At 40.4% G+C, this 7491-nt stretch overlaps 1 non-coding gene across 1 annotated transcript; it reads right to left on the minus strand.

The window, feature by feature from the left end:
• Positions 1 to 3710: 3710 nt before the first annotated feature.
• LOC116084038 lies at positions 3711 to 3874 on the minus strand. Its single transcript, XR_004116005.1, has one exon. It is a non-coding gene; the product is annotated as a U1 spliceosomal RNA (small nuclear RNA).
• Between the last annotated feature and the right edge of the window lie 3617 nt (positions 3875 to 7491).

Below are 7491 nucleotides of genomic sequence, written 5' to 3' on the forward strand. Positions count from 1 at the left end.
CTCACAGATATCTACCTGCCTCTGCCTTTTGAGTGCTGGGACTAAAGGTGTGTGCCACTGTGGCCTGCTGATGTTGCCATTCTTATCTTCCTTTCCTTGTTGCTATTTTCCCCTAGCTATGCATCTGCTTCTGTCATTACTCACAACATGCAAAAGTCCCAGATTCTGTCTTTTATGACATCATAATTTTTTTTTTGTTTTTGTTTTGTTTTGTTTTGTTTTCAAGACAGCGTTTCTCTATGTAGCCCTGGCTGTTCTGGAACTTTCGCTGTATACCAGGCTGGCCTCAAACTCAGAAATCCACCTGCCTCTGCCTTGGAATTAATGACATGTGCCATTAAGGCAGACACTGGAAGGAAGTTTAACATGGCTCATGGAAGTTATAATGGAATAGTTGGGGGAAAATACCATAAATTCTTGTGAATTCTCATCATATTCACCTCCAAACACTGTCCTACTCTCTTGCAAAAGAAGAAGAGCTAGTTTCACTCTTTTACAGATTATGAATTAATTTTTTTATAACTTTGCCTGTCAAACGATATTTTCACACAAAGAACCATTTTTTATTATGATAATAAATTTTCTTATTCCAGCAAAGCCAAGAATAATGCCAAAGGGCATTTTTCTAGAGGACTGGTATAGTAAAAGTTTATCTTTCAAAGACATGATTTAAAAGATGGGATTTATTCATCTTTGTAAACTAAACACTTACTTGTAGTATGCCGAACTAAATCTGCCATCTGATCTTAAGGACAGAGTAATGACAGGGACATGAATCAAATTTCAATGAACACAAATACACAAATCAAATCCCCCTTAAATAACAGATCTGCGCACACACACACACACACACACACACACACACACACTCTCTCTAAAAGAAAGTAAGTCCTTTTCAAAACAACAAAGAAACAAGTTTCTGTACTTTTTCTTAGCACATTGTTTTTGGGTTTTGCTATAACATGCTATTCTGAGTGGGAAGAGGGCCAGTTTCTCTACTCCTGTTACACCCAACTGAATAAATCTAACTGTGAAACATGCTTTGAAGTCAGTGGGCATGCTTTGCTTCAAATAATTCTGAGGGGATTTAGAAGCCAGATAGGATTAAAGCTTAGGAAACCAGGAAGATTTCAGCTCAAGCTCTACTGCAAATAATAGAAAACATGGTAGGAAGGGAGACAGAAAAGTTGACTCAGACCCAGTTCTTGCTACAGCAGTAATCTGTCTTATTTAAAATCATTAATGAAAAGAAAACCTAAGTACAGAGTCACTATCAATGTTGGCAAGAAAGAACTTTGAAATGATATATTAAGGACCAAGATTAAATAGTCTTATAAAACAGGAGGCTTTGAAAAAGGGTTTTAAACCAAGTGTTTTTAATCCAAACAAATTTAGTAGTTGGTGTTCCTCTGTGGTCCAAGTCAACATCCTCTTGTCCTGGTCACTTCAATGGTTCCTAATAATTTCCCAGTTTCTACTTTACTCCTAAGGGATCCTTTTAAAAGGGAAATGATGACCTTCCTTCAGAATAACCCTTCTGTTGTATTTTGGCTCAATGAGGGGGAAAGCCCATTATTTTGCAGTGGCTTAAAAGTCCCATTAACTTGGCTCATCTCCTGCCTTTCTCATGGGCAAGCCACTCCAGCAGAACTGGCATCTTTTTTCATCTAACAACTCTCAGGATGAAGAGGCCCTCCCTCTCCTCTTTTTTCTTTTCTCCCCTTCTCTCTCTCTTTGTTTCTATTTTTACTGGCATGGAACTTAGGGTCTCACAATACTATCTAAAGCTATCCATTTCTGAAATGTATACCCAGCCATATCCAGGTTATTTTTAATGTTTTGGGGTAGAGTATCCTTAAATTGCTCAACTTGTCCTTTGTCCATCCCAATCCCCACCCCACCCCCAACCCAGAATATCCTTGAACTTTTAATCCTCCTGCTTCAACCCTATGTGTAGCTGGGACGATAGGCCAGTACTGCCAGTCAGAGTATAATTTTTAATATGAGTATGGAAACTTTAAATTTTGCTTTGGAATTTCTACCCTGGTTTCTCAGAGATCCTTAGTAAGGGCTATCAACAGAAGCAGTATCAACCTGGAGAGGCTTAGACCAGAATAATGCTGTTTTCATTTCCCCCCTTTCTTTTAAAAAAGATTGGAACATGGGCAGAAGTGACACTGTGAACAATGCCTTGGGGGAACGGTGAGAGAGGCTCCAGCAGAAAGGTAGCAAGCCCTTTACCTCAGGTGCATTCTGTTCCCTGGATTGGTCTTGGGCACAATTTTGTGCCTCCTCTGACAAACATTTATATTCATAAGATGTGTTTATTCTTGTTGAACATCAGAACACAGCTATAGAACCCAATCTGGTCAGTGGACCCTGAATCTGGATATGGTCTTCTGCTTTGCTTTTGTGCTTTCTCAGATATAATTTATAGTATGTGCCAGACAACTGTGTTTAAATTGGTCTGTCCTGAGAAAGTTCTAGGAAAGGCCTGCCTTGTCAATATTTAGTATGTGCTTATTAGGGTTTATTTACACGTTTTTCTGATTATGTTTTCCTGAACACAAATGACTTTCCTTGGATCATTGTTTGCTTTGTTATTCATGTATAAAAGTACATTGAAACTAAAGTAAGGTTGTCTGCAGTATTAGACTGTATTCTATTCCATTCTTTTAGGTATTTAGATCCTAGGCCCGGCAGATGAGATCTGCAAAGGTGGACAAAAGTTGATGCTTACCTACTCCTAACTTTCTTGGTTGTGCTAATGTACCACTGAAGCCCTAGAAACTCTGGCTAGATGATCATTTTGGTGGTCTGAATATGCTTGGCCCAGGAAGTAGCATTATTAGGAAGTGCGGCCTTGCTGAAATAGGTGTGGCCTATTGGAGGAAGTGTGTCACTGTGGGGGTAGGCTTTCAGACAGCTTCCTCCTAACTGCCTGGAAGCCGATTTTCTCCTGTTTGCCTTCAGAACAGGGTGTAGAACTCTCAGCTCCTCCAGCTGCCATGCTCCCACCTTGATGAAAATGGACTGAACCTCTGAACCTGTAAGCTAGCCCCAATTAAGTGTTATCCCTTATAAGTGTTGCCTTGGTTGGGGCTGGAGAGATGGCTCAGTGGTTAAGAGCTCTCACTGCTCTTCCAACGATCATGAGTTCAAATCCCAGCAACCACATGGTGGCTCACAACCATCTGTAATGAGATCTGACACCCTCTTCTGCGGTGTCTGAAGACAGCTACAGTGTACTTACATATAATAAATAAATAAATTAATTAATTAATTATCTAATTAATGAAAAGTTGCCTTGGTCATGATGTCTCTTCACAGCAATGAAACCCTAAGACAGCTACCTTTGCATTCTCTTTTGAATACCTTTGTTTGTCTGAGTGATCATACTCTGCCTTCACCTTTGTCCTCAACCAGTTTCAGAGGAAGAGATATCTCATTTTTTTTTCTAGAGTAGATTAATTGAATTCTCTCTGACCATCTTGGCTAAGTGTTGGGAAGAGTAGGTACACACTCAAGTATGCTAGAGAATCTAGAATTAATTTACAATTTGCCTGTGTGACCATAGTTCTTATAAAGACCATCAGAAAGAAAAAGAATTTTAATAGGTGACCTACTTAATTATAGGCATATAACTATCCCTATCTATCTCTACTGCCTACCTTAAGAATAATATTTGCAAGACTAATTTTTTTTCTTTTCAGGAAAGAGCGCAAACGCAGTCCCCCACTACCACACATTATGCAGTCGAGTTTCCAGCATTTGGGGAAATAGCAGGGGCCAGCACATCCGGAGTGCAATGGATAAGCCTTGCCCTGGGAAAACCACCTTCGTGATCATGGTATCTCCCCTGCCAGGTAAGTATGCAAGACTAGTTTTTAATCTAATAAAATCTGGATAGCTAGAGACATTAGAGATGGTTATTTTTGAGTCATAGTTAATCTCCCTAAATGACTTCCAAGTGTTTATAAGCATCTCTATATTCCCACAGTATATTTGGCTCTTCTTTCATCTATATGAAACTACAACAAAACTGTGATTATTATAATCACCATGTTTAAAACTATAGGGTAAGAGGCAAGTAAGGAGTCTCTGTCTACTACAATAGCATAGCAGATCTAAGGCAAGCAGTGGCTTACTTTCTCCCTGCAAGGATCTGAAGAAGAGAAGCAGTAATGTTTTCTCTATATAAATTACAACTGGAGGCTTTTTAAATCTCACTTGATAATCCCATTTGAAATTAGTTTCATCATTTCTTTAATGTATGACAGTGTTTTCCAGATTTGCTTCTAAAAAGGTGTAGAAAGTAGCAGAGGGTGGCCATACAGGGCTGAAAGAAGTCAGCCACAGGGGACCAGGAAGAAATGGAAAAATAATTAAAGCTTTGGCAATGGCATTAATTTCTGAGGGAACTGAATTTTTTTCAGGTATACATCACTTGGATACAAAGTTCCAAACAACTTGAGAATGATTCAGACATGCACAGTTAGCTCTGGGGAAACATGTCTAGTTATTACAAAGTACAGTGTATGTATTCTTAATATTTTATTGATAATAAAGTAGGACATGTACGTGTAAGTTTTATCCCAAAGGGAAGCACACTGCAGCACTTCTGTAATTATACTTTTTAATCTTTAAAGTGTATTTTGGAAATCTTTTTACATGTGTATAATCATAAATGTTCCCCAACCTGAAGTCACCTGAGAGGAAGGAACCTTAACTAAGAAAATGAGTCCATAGAATGGGATTGTAGGCAGGCCTGTTTGTTTAAATTAGTGAATGATTAAGAAGGACTCAGCCCATTGTGGGTGGGGCCGTTCCTGGGCTGGTGGTCCTGGATTCTATACGGAAGCAGGCTGAGCAAGCCACGGAGAGAAAGCCAGTAAGCAGTACCCCTCCATAGCCTATGCATCAGCTCTTGCCTCTGGGTTTCTGCCTTGTTTCAGTTTCTTTCCTGACTTCCTTCCATGATGAACAGCAATTTAGAGGTGCAAGAAAAGCCATTTCCTCCCCATCTTGCTTTTTGGTCATGGAATGTTGTCACAGCCGTGGATATATTAACTAAGACACGTATCCTGCTGTCCTTCTGCCTTGTTCCTCTCAGAATTTTCTATGAACTTTGAAGCTAGGCTGGTGGCTAGCAAGCCCCAGTGGTCCTCCTTAATTCAGTCTCCTGGGCCCCCAGCACCAATTTTGGCACACACACTGGATTTTTATTTAGGTTTTCTGCTCTAAACGCATGTCCTCATGCCCAGAATTTTATGTTTTTTTAAAAAAGAACTAAATCTGCAATGACTGGAATACATTTCTTGTACATACCCCTTTTTGTAGACAAATTTATTAATAAATCTGTGAAGAAAGAGGAATCTAAATTTTTTTTGTTTTTTTTGTTTTTTGGTTTTTTGAAACAGGGTTTCTCTGTATAGCCCTGGCTGTCCTGGAACTCACTCTGTAGACCAGGCTGGCCTCGAACTCAGAATCCGCCTGCCTCTGCCTCCCAAGTGCTGGGATTAAAGGCATGCGCCACCACTGCCCAGCTGGGATTCTAAATCTTTTGATCAAATATTACATTGTTTTAAGGAACCCAAAGGATCCAGTTTGCTACTGATGAACACTCTGATTGTTTTTCCTTTTGACATTAATCTGCTAAACATCCGTGAACTTATTTGTTGAATCTGATTCAGTTGTTGTCTGTGAGTGAACTTAAGGTACGCACTCAGCAAAGTTAAATCCTAGTTAACTTTATTCTTAATTTTAATTCATTTTAGCAAATGGCACTCCTCACAAATTGTATCAATTTACTCTATATGACATTGCGTTTACTCTGTCTCAACCCAAATGTTAGCTACAAAAACACAAATTCCTAGAAACAGGTACTTTCAACTGCCACAATTTTAATGGACAACATATCAGATGAGATCTGAAAAAGCTACTCCTTTTGGCCTTCAGATCCTCGAGAACACCCTCTTTTCCAAAGACAAATACTTGTTCTTACTGGCCAGCTTCTTGGAACTCAGCCAACATTCGTGGCTAACTGCTTCTTTTGAATAGTCTAATAGTAAAATAGACACATATCGTGCCCTTTTTGTAAACAAATAAATACTCGATCTTGATAGATACAAACAACCATTCAAAAGCTTTGCAGTTATCTTGTAGAATGTCTCTTCAAAGCAAACAGGTAGCAGTCCTGAAGAAATGCTTGGAATTTGGTCTATCCCTCAGACTGTCCCAAGGATTCCACAGCCTATTGACATTAAAATAAGAAAAGTAACGCATGCATGTGCAAAAAGAAGGTTGCATTCCATTAGCATTCATGAGGACTGAACAGCTGAAGCCCTACACGTCAAGAACGGAATATATCCTTTGTCTCCTGATGAGAAAATGTCTCCGTGATAAATGGTTACAGACAGCGGTGTCATAGGGGCAAGAGCGCACAGAACTGCTTGGGCAAGCCCTCGCCCCCACCCCTACCCCGGTTGTCTTTGCCTGGAGTTCTTTATAGCATTGTTCAGCACAGTGCCTATCCTTTCAAATAAAAGGCGCTTATTGCAATGTAAGTGAAATCCCAGCCTTTGCAGAGGCACTTCCCAGAAAACCGAGCGACCAACGAACCAACAGAACAAACAATCAAAAAAAAAAAAAAAAAAAAAAAAAAAAAAACCAAAAAACTTTGACAAGGGTTTGGAACAGCGTTCCAAAGGGCTTTATAAGGAATAAATATTCAAACTGTAAAGAAAAATGCGGTACGTTTTTAGGCAATGTTGACCTAAACGGGTAAGCATTTAGTTAAGTGCAGTGTCTGTAGTCAACACAAAACACCAGGCGCACTGTTAAAATGTTATACATCATTTGCATAAATAAAAACACTTTATCTACCCCTTCCGCAAGTTTCTAATAAACATTAAGTCGGAAGACGTGAGGTATTTATTTCACTGTCATCATATAATGCAACACTGACTACCAATGAAGTCCTGCTAATTTCCAAATCCAAGTAGGTTAGTTACAAGTTGTTGACAAAATTTGTCCCATTCAAAGTGCAGCTCCAGGGCAAACCGTTCCAAAGCTTGGCTCTAGGTGGTTCACTCTGCTCACCTTTTAAAGGACCCCAAGGCACTCTGCCTATCATGTTTGCTGCTCTAGGGCTCATACATAGTTCGATTTTCTAAAGCACGGACGTAAACCCAGTGTTTTTGCTTTCTTCTGCCCCACCGAGAAGAAAGTTCCAGATACAGAGCATGAAGAAATGCACAGCGGCTCTCCATTGGCTCTTCCTCAAGCACGGCCTCCACTCAGTACCTTTCTTAGCCCAGAGGGCCGGTTGGGTTTGCACCATCCACAGATTGCAGGGGTCCAACTCGGCTCGGCAGCCCCGGGAGGGGCGGGGCTAGAGGTGGGGCTAAATTCAGGCCCCGCCCCAGTCGCCAGTCGCATCGGCGCGCCTGCGTGCTGGCGTGGGTCTGCGGTTGGCCGCCCGGTTCTGGG

The sequence above is a fragment of the Mastomys coucha genome, unplaced genomic scaffold, assembly GCF_008632895.1.
Source record: "Mastomys coucha isolate ucsf_1 unplaced genomic scaffold, UCSF_Mcou_1 pScaffold8, whole genome shotgun sequence".
NCBI classification, from domain to species: domain Eukaryota; kingdom Metazoa; phylum Chordata; class Mammalia; order Rodentia; family Muridae; genus Mastomys; species Mastomys coucha.